Source organism: Drosophila miranda, assembly GCF_003369915.1.
Source record: "Drosophila miranda strain MSH22 chromosome Y unlocalized genomic scaffold, D.miranda_PacBio2.1 Contig_Y2_pilon, whole genome shotgun sequence".
Taxonomy (NCBI): Eukaryota; Metazoa; Arthropoda; class Insecta; order Diptera; family Drosophilidae; genus Drosophila; species Drosophila miranda.
The window spans coordinates 29,626,924-29,634,969 of record NW_022881614.1 but is presented as its reverse complement, the minus strand read 5'-3'; the positions used below and the strand labels follow the sequence as shown (position 1 = coordinate 29,634,969).

Genomic DNA, 8,046 nt, shown 5'->3' with positions numbered 1-8,046 from the left:
ATGGTTACATATCTGCAAATGCATCGAGCCTGTATCTATGTATTTATGTGTGTATATCTATCAGTATTTAATGAATGCTGTTTATGGTAGTGGGAGCTATTTACAAATCGATACGCTAGACACTACTCGTACTGAGGGGTTGGGCGTGCAGAGAGACACTTTTCGGAACAATCAATTTAGTTCTAATCTTTAAGGGCTCTCCAAAGTTCAGCCGAGAGCATGAATCTCTGTGCCTCGGATGCCAAATAGTTCGGTTCAACTGATTAAAACCATATTAAAAAGTTATCCGGAATTCTCCAGAGCCATTCTTAGCGCTAAGCAAATGAAAGCCCGGGCTGGAGTCGTGTGGGGGAAAACTTTCTTTTGCTGTAGCAAACTTTGAAAACTTTGAAATGGCATTGTGCTAACATAGTTTCCCCTCGCCCTCTGCGAATACACACACTCCCATTACCACTGCATTCCCTGCTTGGCTCTCCTCCGCTACTAAAAGCAGCTGTATCTTGTATCTGTATCTTGTAGCTGTATCTGTGTGCATTGTGTGCCTATGTCTACGAGTACTCGTATGCTTGTTTAGTGCATCTAAAATGACTTTACACTGGATAAACAAAGTATTTGTAGGCGCTTCCTGCAGCTTGTTTTCTGGGGGTTTTCGGTATGTGGATTTTAGTAGCCAGCACAAAAATATAGGGAATTGGTTATCTTCTTTCGTCTCGTGAGACCCCCTAGTGATCTTTCAAATGATCAAGCTTTAGCCGCTCTTAAGGTTGGATCAAAGCTTTAGCCGCTCTTAAGTCCGAACGCCCACGCACACATGCAAGCGACGGACAGTGGGAAGCATAGACGGCAATCGTACGATTGCACAGTTAAGCTATGCTGTGCATTAGACGATCGTCTAATGCTGCTCGAATGTTCTAGATCATACGATTGCACAGTTAGTAAAAAGCTCAAAAGCTCTGCTGCACAGGCTACTCAGTCCATCGTCTATTACTGCTTTGAACAAAAGAAGAAAGTTGATCGATCTGTAAAGACGTGATAATTCCCGAGTGCGAGCAACATACACAGTGCACACATATATATATAGTGCTGTCCGGAAAATATATATATTTCCACATATATATGCTGTAAGCATATAATTACAAGTGCCGTACAGTCCAGTGGTCAGTGAATAAGAAGAATTTAGTGCAGATATATTTGGGGAAAAAAGATATGTTTTCATATTAATGCCGTGCACGTGCTGACATAACCTATGTTGCAGGGAAGTGTACCTAAGCTGCCCCATCGCGGTATAGTCTCGAGAAGACTACCCTGGGAGCTGGCTTACGCGTACAGTTGTCGAGGTCTCTCCAACTCCAACCATAATTCATCTTTTCTGGATCTTATATTACCACCGAGTTCAGAATCTCCAAAGATCCAAGTGAACCAGATCAGCCTCAATCGCCAAGAATATTTAGTGCTGCTCAGTCATAAATAACTAAATATAGGCTTGGCAAAAGATTCGTCAGCACGGCCAGGAACCATATACATCGCACCTGTTGACCTCTAACCAACTTCAGGCGGACAAGAGTCTACAAAGCAGCCGCACGGGATCGAGTTTTGTCCAATTTACATTTAATTCATTATCAAGTTCCAACGCATAACACCAGCAGTTTAACGTAATGTAACTGAAACTTTATTAACACCCCTCTTTGATGTTACGCGCGTACATATCTACATAAATATGTGCATATGCACACTAAATTGTCTTTCGTTTGTTACTTTTTGGTTCAATTTTCGCGATAGAGCATAACAATTAAATTTCTGTCTGTATTATGAAAACCAAAACAACTGGCTGATGACTATGCGACGGTGTTTGTAGCGTAATTGTATTGTATGCATTATATATTTATGATTTCCATATTTTAAACAGCTGCGGTCAACATCTACGACATCATTGGGCCCAACGATCAGCGTAAGACAATAACGCCGGAGTGAGTAATTATGTACAGCGAAAAGTAGTTTGGTCAAAAGAGCTATTGGCTTGAAAGTGTAGATATGCATACAACGTATAATGATTCAAACCCGTCTGCTCAGTGTGTATAATGCACCCCAGTCTGATCTAGCTTTTGTTTACGATTTCGATTCTTATTCTCTCGTTTATATATATATATATATATCTATACCCTTATGATTTTCATGCTTTAAAATAATGAATTTATAACTAAACTTATATGATAATTAGGATTAAGGGAATATTACCCACAAATTAGAACCTAAGTCAATTGTTGTGTTTCTACAACTGCAACGTAATGAATATTGAAATTGAAGTCTCCCATTATATTAAAAAATGAATCGTTTTGAATTGAAATGAATCTTTAAAATCATAAAAATGGTCTGTCGAGTATCCGTGCCAGGATCTTATAAAATGTGGTAAATCTTAGTAAAGGATTCATCAAGGGACAAGGCAAGAACTCGAACGCATTGTCATGGTAGGGTGGGTACAGAAGAGAGGGGCAATCAACACCTAGGTTCTCTCTAAATGGAAATGGTTCAGTAGGGCTTTTATTTGGCGTGTCGGCGCTATCAGTATTTCAGTTTACTTTGTTTTTGTATAATCACTTATAGTTTCCCGTAAAGTGCACTATTTAAATGTAGTGGAGTACGATAGTACAATTAGGTTAGAAAGAACCCCGACCATCAGGCGAGCTAGACCCGAGCCTAGCAAGAGTGCACACGACCAACCCTATTTGTACGCCGTCCTTAAGTTCCGTCATAGTCATCTGCTGATATCAAGGGCCTATATATCTGTTTACATATATATATATTTAAACTCTGGTACACTACAGGATGGGTCTAACATTAAAATCTCAGGATAGTTTCTCTTCATCTGCTCTCCCTCCCTTCCTTCCTTCCTTCTCAGTGCTCATGCTCCCCTCCTTCTAATCTCTTAGCTTAACTTTTAGTAATTAAAATTATGCAAAGGAACCAGTCCCTAAAGAAATCACTGTCACTCTCTCAGAATGCCACATTCTGTATCCTCTTACTCTTATTCTCCCTCTCTTGCTGCTTCTCTCTAGACGAGATACGCCTGGACATGTGGACCTTGCTGCTGTTGCTGCTGGGGTGGGGTCTTGCCACTGGGTCCCATTGTGGCCACATGACCCACTGAGGATGGGCCAGACTGCAAGCCCGGCTGCTGTTGCTGTTGCTGCTTGGGGCGCCAGGTCTGGGCCCTGGGGGTCCCCTCCAACGAGACAACGGGGCCAGCGTTGTCCAGCGTCGAGTAGTCCGAGGCGATGCTGGAATAGATGTGCTCCGAGGGCGGCCGCATGTCGTGGTGCTGGTAGTACTGGGCGTGCAAGTGATGGCCGTGCGGTGCGGCAGCCGCCCCAGAGCCAGAGACTCCTCCGTGGTGATCTCCGCGTCGCTGGGGCCTGGGACTGGGGGTGGCAGTGGTGGCCGTGGAATAGCTCTGCTCGGCTGGAGCTGTGGCTGCGCTGGGGGCGCCTCCCTCTGCTGGGCCGCAGTAGGCGGGTGGCGGGGCCTGGCGGTACAGTAGGCCTGGGCTGGCGGGCTGCTTGACACGCTCGTGGTTGTGGTCCAGCGTGTAGTTGTTGCCGCGATAGGTGGGATAGTCGGCGGGCAGGGCATAGCGCAGCTTCTCCCAAAAGTGGCGGTCCGAGCGCCGGATACGGTGCACGGCCGAGGTCTTCAGGTAGGGCAGCAGCTCGATGTCGCTCTCCGCCTCGAAGGCCACCTCCGGCTCCTCGATGATCACCAGCTTCTGAGGGCGTCCCCTGAGGGCGTCGTGGACCGAGCGGCGCAGCTCGCAACGTGACCACTCCGTCTGCAGGAAGTTACGGGTCAGCAGGATCACGACACGACGGGAGACCCGTGTGGCCTCCAGTAGCTGGTAGTGGGTGGCATCGTGGGCAAGGTCACGGTGCGGTAGGCAGACACGCAGCGGCGGCCCGTCTCCAGCTCGGAGGCCAGGTGCTGGCACACGAACTCCGAGTCCTTGGCCGAGTTCAGGAGCACGGCGTCGTAGAGCTTCTTGGACTCCTCGCAGCGCGGGCCAAAGACTCGGACGCCGTAGTGGGCGAACAGCCAGATCCGGAGCGACTCCCGGAAGATGAAGACGATGATGATGACGACTAGGAGGAAGACCAGAGCCAGGGCGGCGGCCAGGAGGGGAATGTACGACTCGGGAATCCCGTGCTGCAGCATCGATCCACCCGAGTAGTAGTCCGTGCAGGCGGCTCCCGTCGAATTGAAGTCCAGTTCCCGCTTCTGCAGGTATCCCTCGGAGGATCTGCTGTCGTAGGACGCGTCGTCGTAGCCAGCCGTGTTGTGCGCCGCCATGCAGTAGATGTCCTGGGCATCCTGGACAATCAGCGCATTCTCCTCCACGTACGAGGTCAGGGCCTGGAGGAACTGGCAGCGACAGCTCCACTGATTCCGTCCCAAGGCGATGGACCTAAGGCGCCTGCCGAAGTGAGTGGCGTGCAGCTGCCAGATGGGCAGCGTCACCAGCCGGTTTCCATCGATGCGGAGCAGCTCCAGCGAGACCAGGGGTGACAGGGTGGCGTTCTCAATGGTGGCCAGCAGGTTGTTCTGCAGGTAGAGCTCCCGCAGCGAGGAGAGCTGCTCGAACTCGTAGCCGTGCAGCGTCTGGAGCCGGTTGTCCGCCAGCTGGAGGATCTGCAGCGACGTCAGGCTGGCGAAGGTGCGGTTCTGGATGGCCGCCACCTGGCTCCCGTTGACGTACAAGGCCTTGAGGTTCTTCCTGCCGATGAAGGCGTGGTTCTTGAGCACCGGGAAGTTGTTGCCGTCCAGATAGACGATGCTCGAGTCCATGGGGACGCGGCGCGGCAGCTCCATGGTCTGCTGGCCCCCGCAGTCGACCACGTTGTTGGACCAGATCTGGTCGTGGTAGCACGTGCAGTTATGGGGGCAGGTCATCTCGCAATCGCAGGCGTCGAAGTCGCAGCAGTGGCACAGCGCAAAGCAGTGCGACTCGTAGCGGCAGAGGAAGTCCTGGGGCTTCAGGGCGCTCAGCGGACGCACTGCAGCGCCGCGGGCGTGCGGCATCACGCACTCGATGTTGGGCATGTCCATCACTCGGGGATGCTGCCGGGTGGTCAGGTTGTTGATCCGCTGCAGCCAGTCCATGGTGCAGTCGCACTCGAAGGGATTGCCGCGCAGGTAGAACTCGGGCAGGGCTTTCGGTGCCACCACGGGCGCCACGCGGAGCTGCTGTAGCTGCAGCTTACTAAGCTGATTGGCGTAGAGGTCGACGCGGGCCAGGTTGGCCTTGTCCACGAAGGCGTTGGGTTGGACGTTACCGATCAGGTTGTTGTTGATGAACAGCAGCTCGATGGTGTTCGGTATGGACATGGGGCCGATCTCCGTGATGCGGTTGTGTGAGGCGTCTAGCGTCTTCACCCGGATCTCCTCCTGCAGCTTGTAGTAGTTGCGCAGGGCCTCGATGTAGTTGCCGTGGATGTCCAGCCACTTGAGGTTCGACGGGATAAAGGCGTAGTCGAACCACACCAGGTGGTTCTCCGAGAGATTCAGCCAGAGCAGGGACACCAGCGTCGCGAATACCCCGTTTATTTCCGAGAGGATGTTCCTGTCCAGCCGGATGGCCTCCAGCTCGAAGTTCTTGTCGAAGGAGCCGCGCTCAATGCTCTGGATGCGGTTCTTAGCCAGGTTGAGCACGCTCAGCCGGGGTAGGTCCTGAAACATGCGCACTGTGATGTTGCCGATCTGGTTATCGATCAGCCGCAGCCCCGTCAGCTGGTGCAGGTTCTTGAAGTTCTGGTTATCGAACGTCCTGATCTGGTTCTCGCCCAGGTCGAGGGTTCTGAGCATGGCCAGGTCCTGGACGGCGCGCGGCACCTCGTTCAGCTGGTTCGAGCTGAGGTCCAGTTCCTTCAGGTCGGAGCAGTTCTTGAACACGGCCTGCTCCACCACGCTGATGAGGTTGTTGTTCAGCGTGAGCTTCGAGAGCACGTAGAGGCCGTTGAACAGCTTGTCGTCCAGCGTGTGGAGGCGGTTCTCGGCCATGTTCAGGGTGTGCAGGTTGTAGAGCGGCAGGAAGGCGTTGTCCTCAATGTGGCCGATGGAGCTGTTGCGCAGATTGAGGATCCTTGAAGGTGCGGTAGTCGATCCGGGTGAGGGCGTTGTGCGCCAGATTGAGCACGATGAGGCGGATCAGTCCCGCAAAGGTCGTGTTGTCCACGTGGTTGGAGGTCAGCTGGTTGCCCGACAGGTCTACCACCAGCAGCTGTTCCAGCCGGTGGAACAGCCCCTTGGGCAGCTCGTACATCTCGTTGTGCTGCAGATGGATCTCGCGCAGCTCCTTGGAGCCGGCAAACAGGCCCTCGGGCAGCGTCTCCAGGTGGTTGTTGCTTAGGTTCACGATCCGCAGTGAGGCGAGCCCCGCCAGCGCCTCCCCCGACAGCTCCGAGATGTTGTTGTGCTGCAGGTTGATATGTTGCAGCCGTCGCAGCCGCGAGATGCCCCAGCTCTCCGTGATGGAGCGCATCTCGTTGTGGCTGGCGTCCAACAGTTGCAGCTCGCTGCCCCCGCTGCAGTTCATGTCCGCGAATCCCAGCTGCTCAGCGGTGCGGATGCGGTTGTGGGTCAGGTTGAGCGCCTGCAGGTTTCCCACGGGGCACAAGAAGCCCGCGGGCAGAACCCTCAGGTTGTTGTCACTCATGTCCAGCTCCGTGAGCTGCTTCAGGCCGTTCAGCGAGTCCGGATAGAGCTCCAGCGCCCTGGCCGGACCCCATTCGGCGTTGTGGCTGCTCAGACGCAGCGTCTTGAGAGTGCCCAGGCCCTCGAAGGCGTTGTTGGGCAGCTGCAGAAGCTTGCACGCCTCCAGGCGCAACGTCTCCATCGTCTGCAGGCGGGCGAACACCGCCACCGGGAGTGTGGACTCGAAGAGGTAGAGGTCGCTGCACTGAATCGTCAGCTGGCTGCTGCCATCGGCTCCCTGGAGAACCAGACCCGGCTGGCGCTCGATCAGCCGCAGGGCACAGTGCACGGAGCTGGTGCCATTGTACGTCCACGAGCACTGGTTGCTTGGTCCGCTGTGGGCGGGCGCTGCTGGCGAGGAGTCGTCGGCTGATGCGGGTGGCATGGCGGCCGACAGGAGCGAGGAATAGTCGCCCGAGAGCGAGACGGAGGCGGAGCCAGCGCCTCCGCCCAGCATGGCACTGGCAGAGTTGTCACCGCGAATTGACATTTTAATGGGAATTTTGGGGTTTTCTCTGGTTTTCTCTACTTCTTCACTGGTTTCTTGTTTCACTGTTCGCACATTTCTCTTGGATATTTTCGTGTATTTGTATTGGTTTTCGTATTATTCAATTTCCGATGGAAATTCTCACTGGCACTGCTCTTAAATGCTGTTTCTCATTTTTGTGGATTTTTCGAATTGAATTCAATTTGGGCGTTTGAGCGCTTGGGCGTTTGGGCCACACCACGTCCGTACGTTTCGTTGACGACGCGCGGCAGCAACCGCGCAGTTCAAAAGTTCAGAAGCGCGTGTAACGACCTTGCCTCGTCGAGAATTCGAGAAGTGTTCATTTTTAGCGTATAAGTTTTTACTCTTGAAATATTGGCTGAAAGATTGAATAAAAGAAAAAGAGCGATAGAGAGCCGAGAGAAGCCGAAAACAGCCCCAGTGCTGCCGAGAGAGACTCAATTTCAGGCTTCGAACGAGTGGAACTTGGTACAAAACAGCCGATTCGACTCGTTTCAAACGAGTCTTTTCCGCCCGATGTTCGGACGCATGTGCTCGTGCTCGTGTGATGGTTGCTTCGGGTTTGCTCTTTCACTCACTCTCTTTCGCTCTCTCTCGTTAGTTTTAGTACCATTTGGCGCCACCGCGGGGCCAATGGGCGCTAGTGGGCCGTCAAGAGAGAGAGCTCAAAAAGAGAGAGATTGAGTGCAAAGAGATTGAAAATTTTGAGTGGAAATTCTCTTTGAATTTTTTCAAAATAGAACAGATTTATATCAGTAAATAATTATTATCGGACAAACAAATAATAAAATATTTAAAGA

The 8,046-nt window shown here is 52.3% G+C and overlaps 1 pseudogene; it reads right to left on the bottom strand.

Moving 5' to 3' along the window:
- Positions 1–2,677: 2,677 nt before the first annotated feature.
- LOC117193565 lies at positions 2,678–7,566 on the bottom strand (annotated as a pseudogene).
- Between the last annotated feature and the right edge of the window lie 480 nt (positions 7,567–8,046).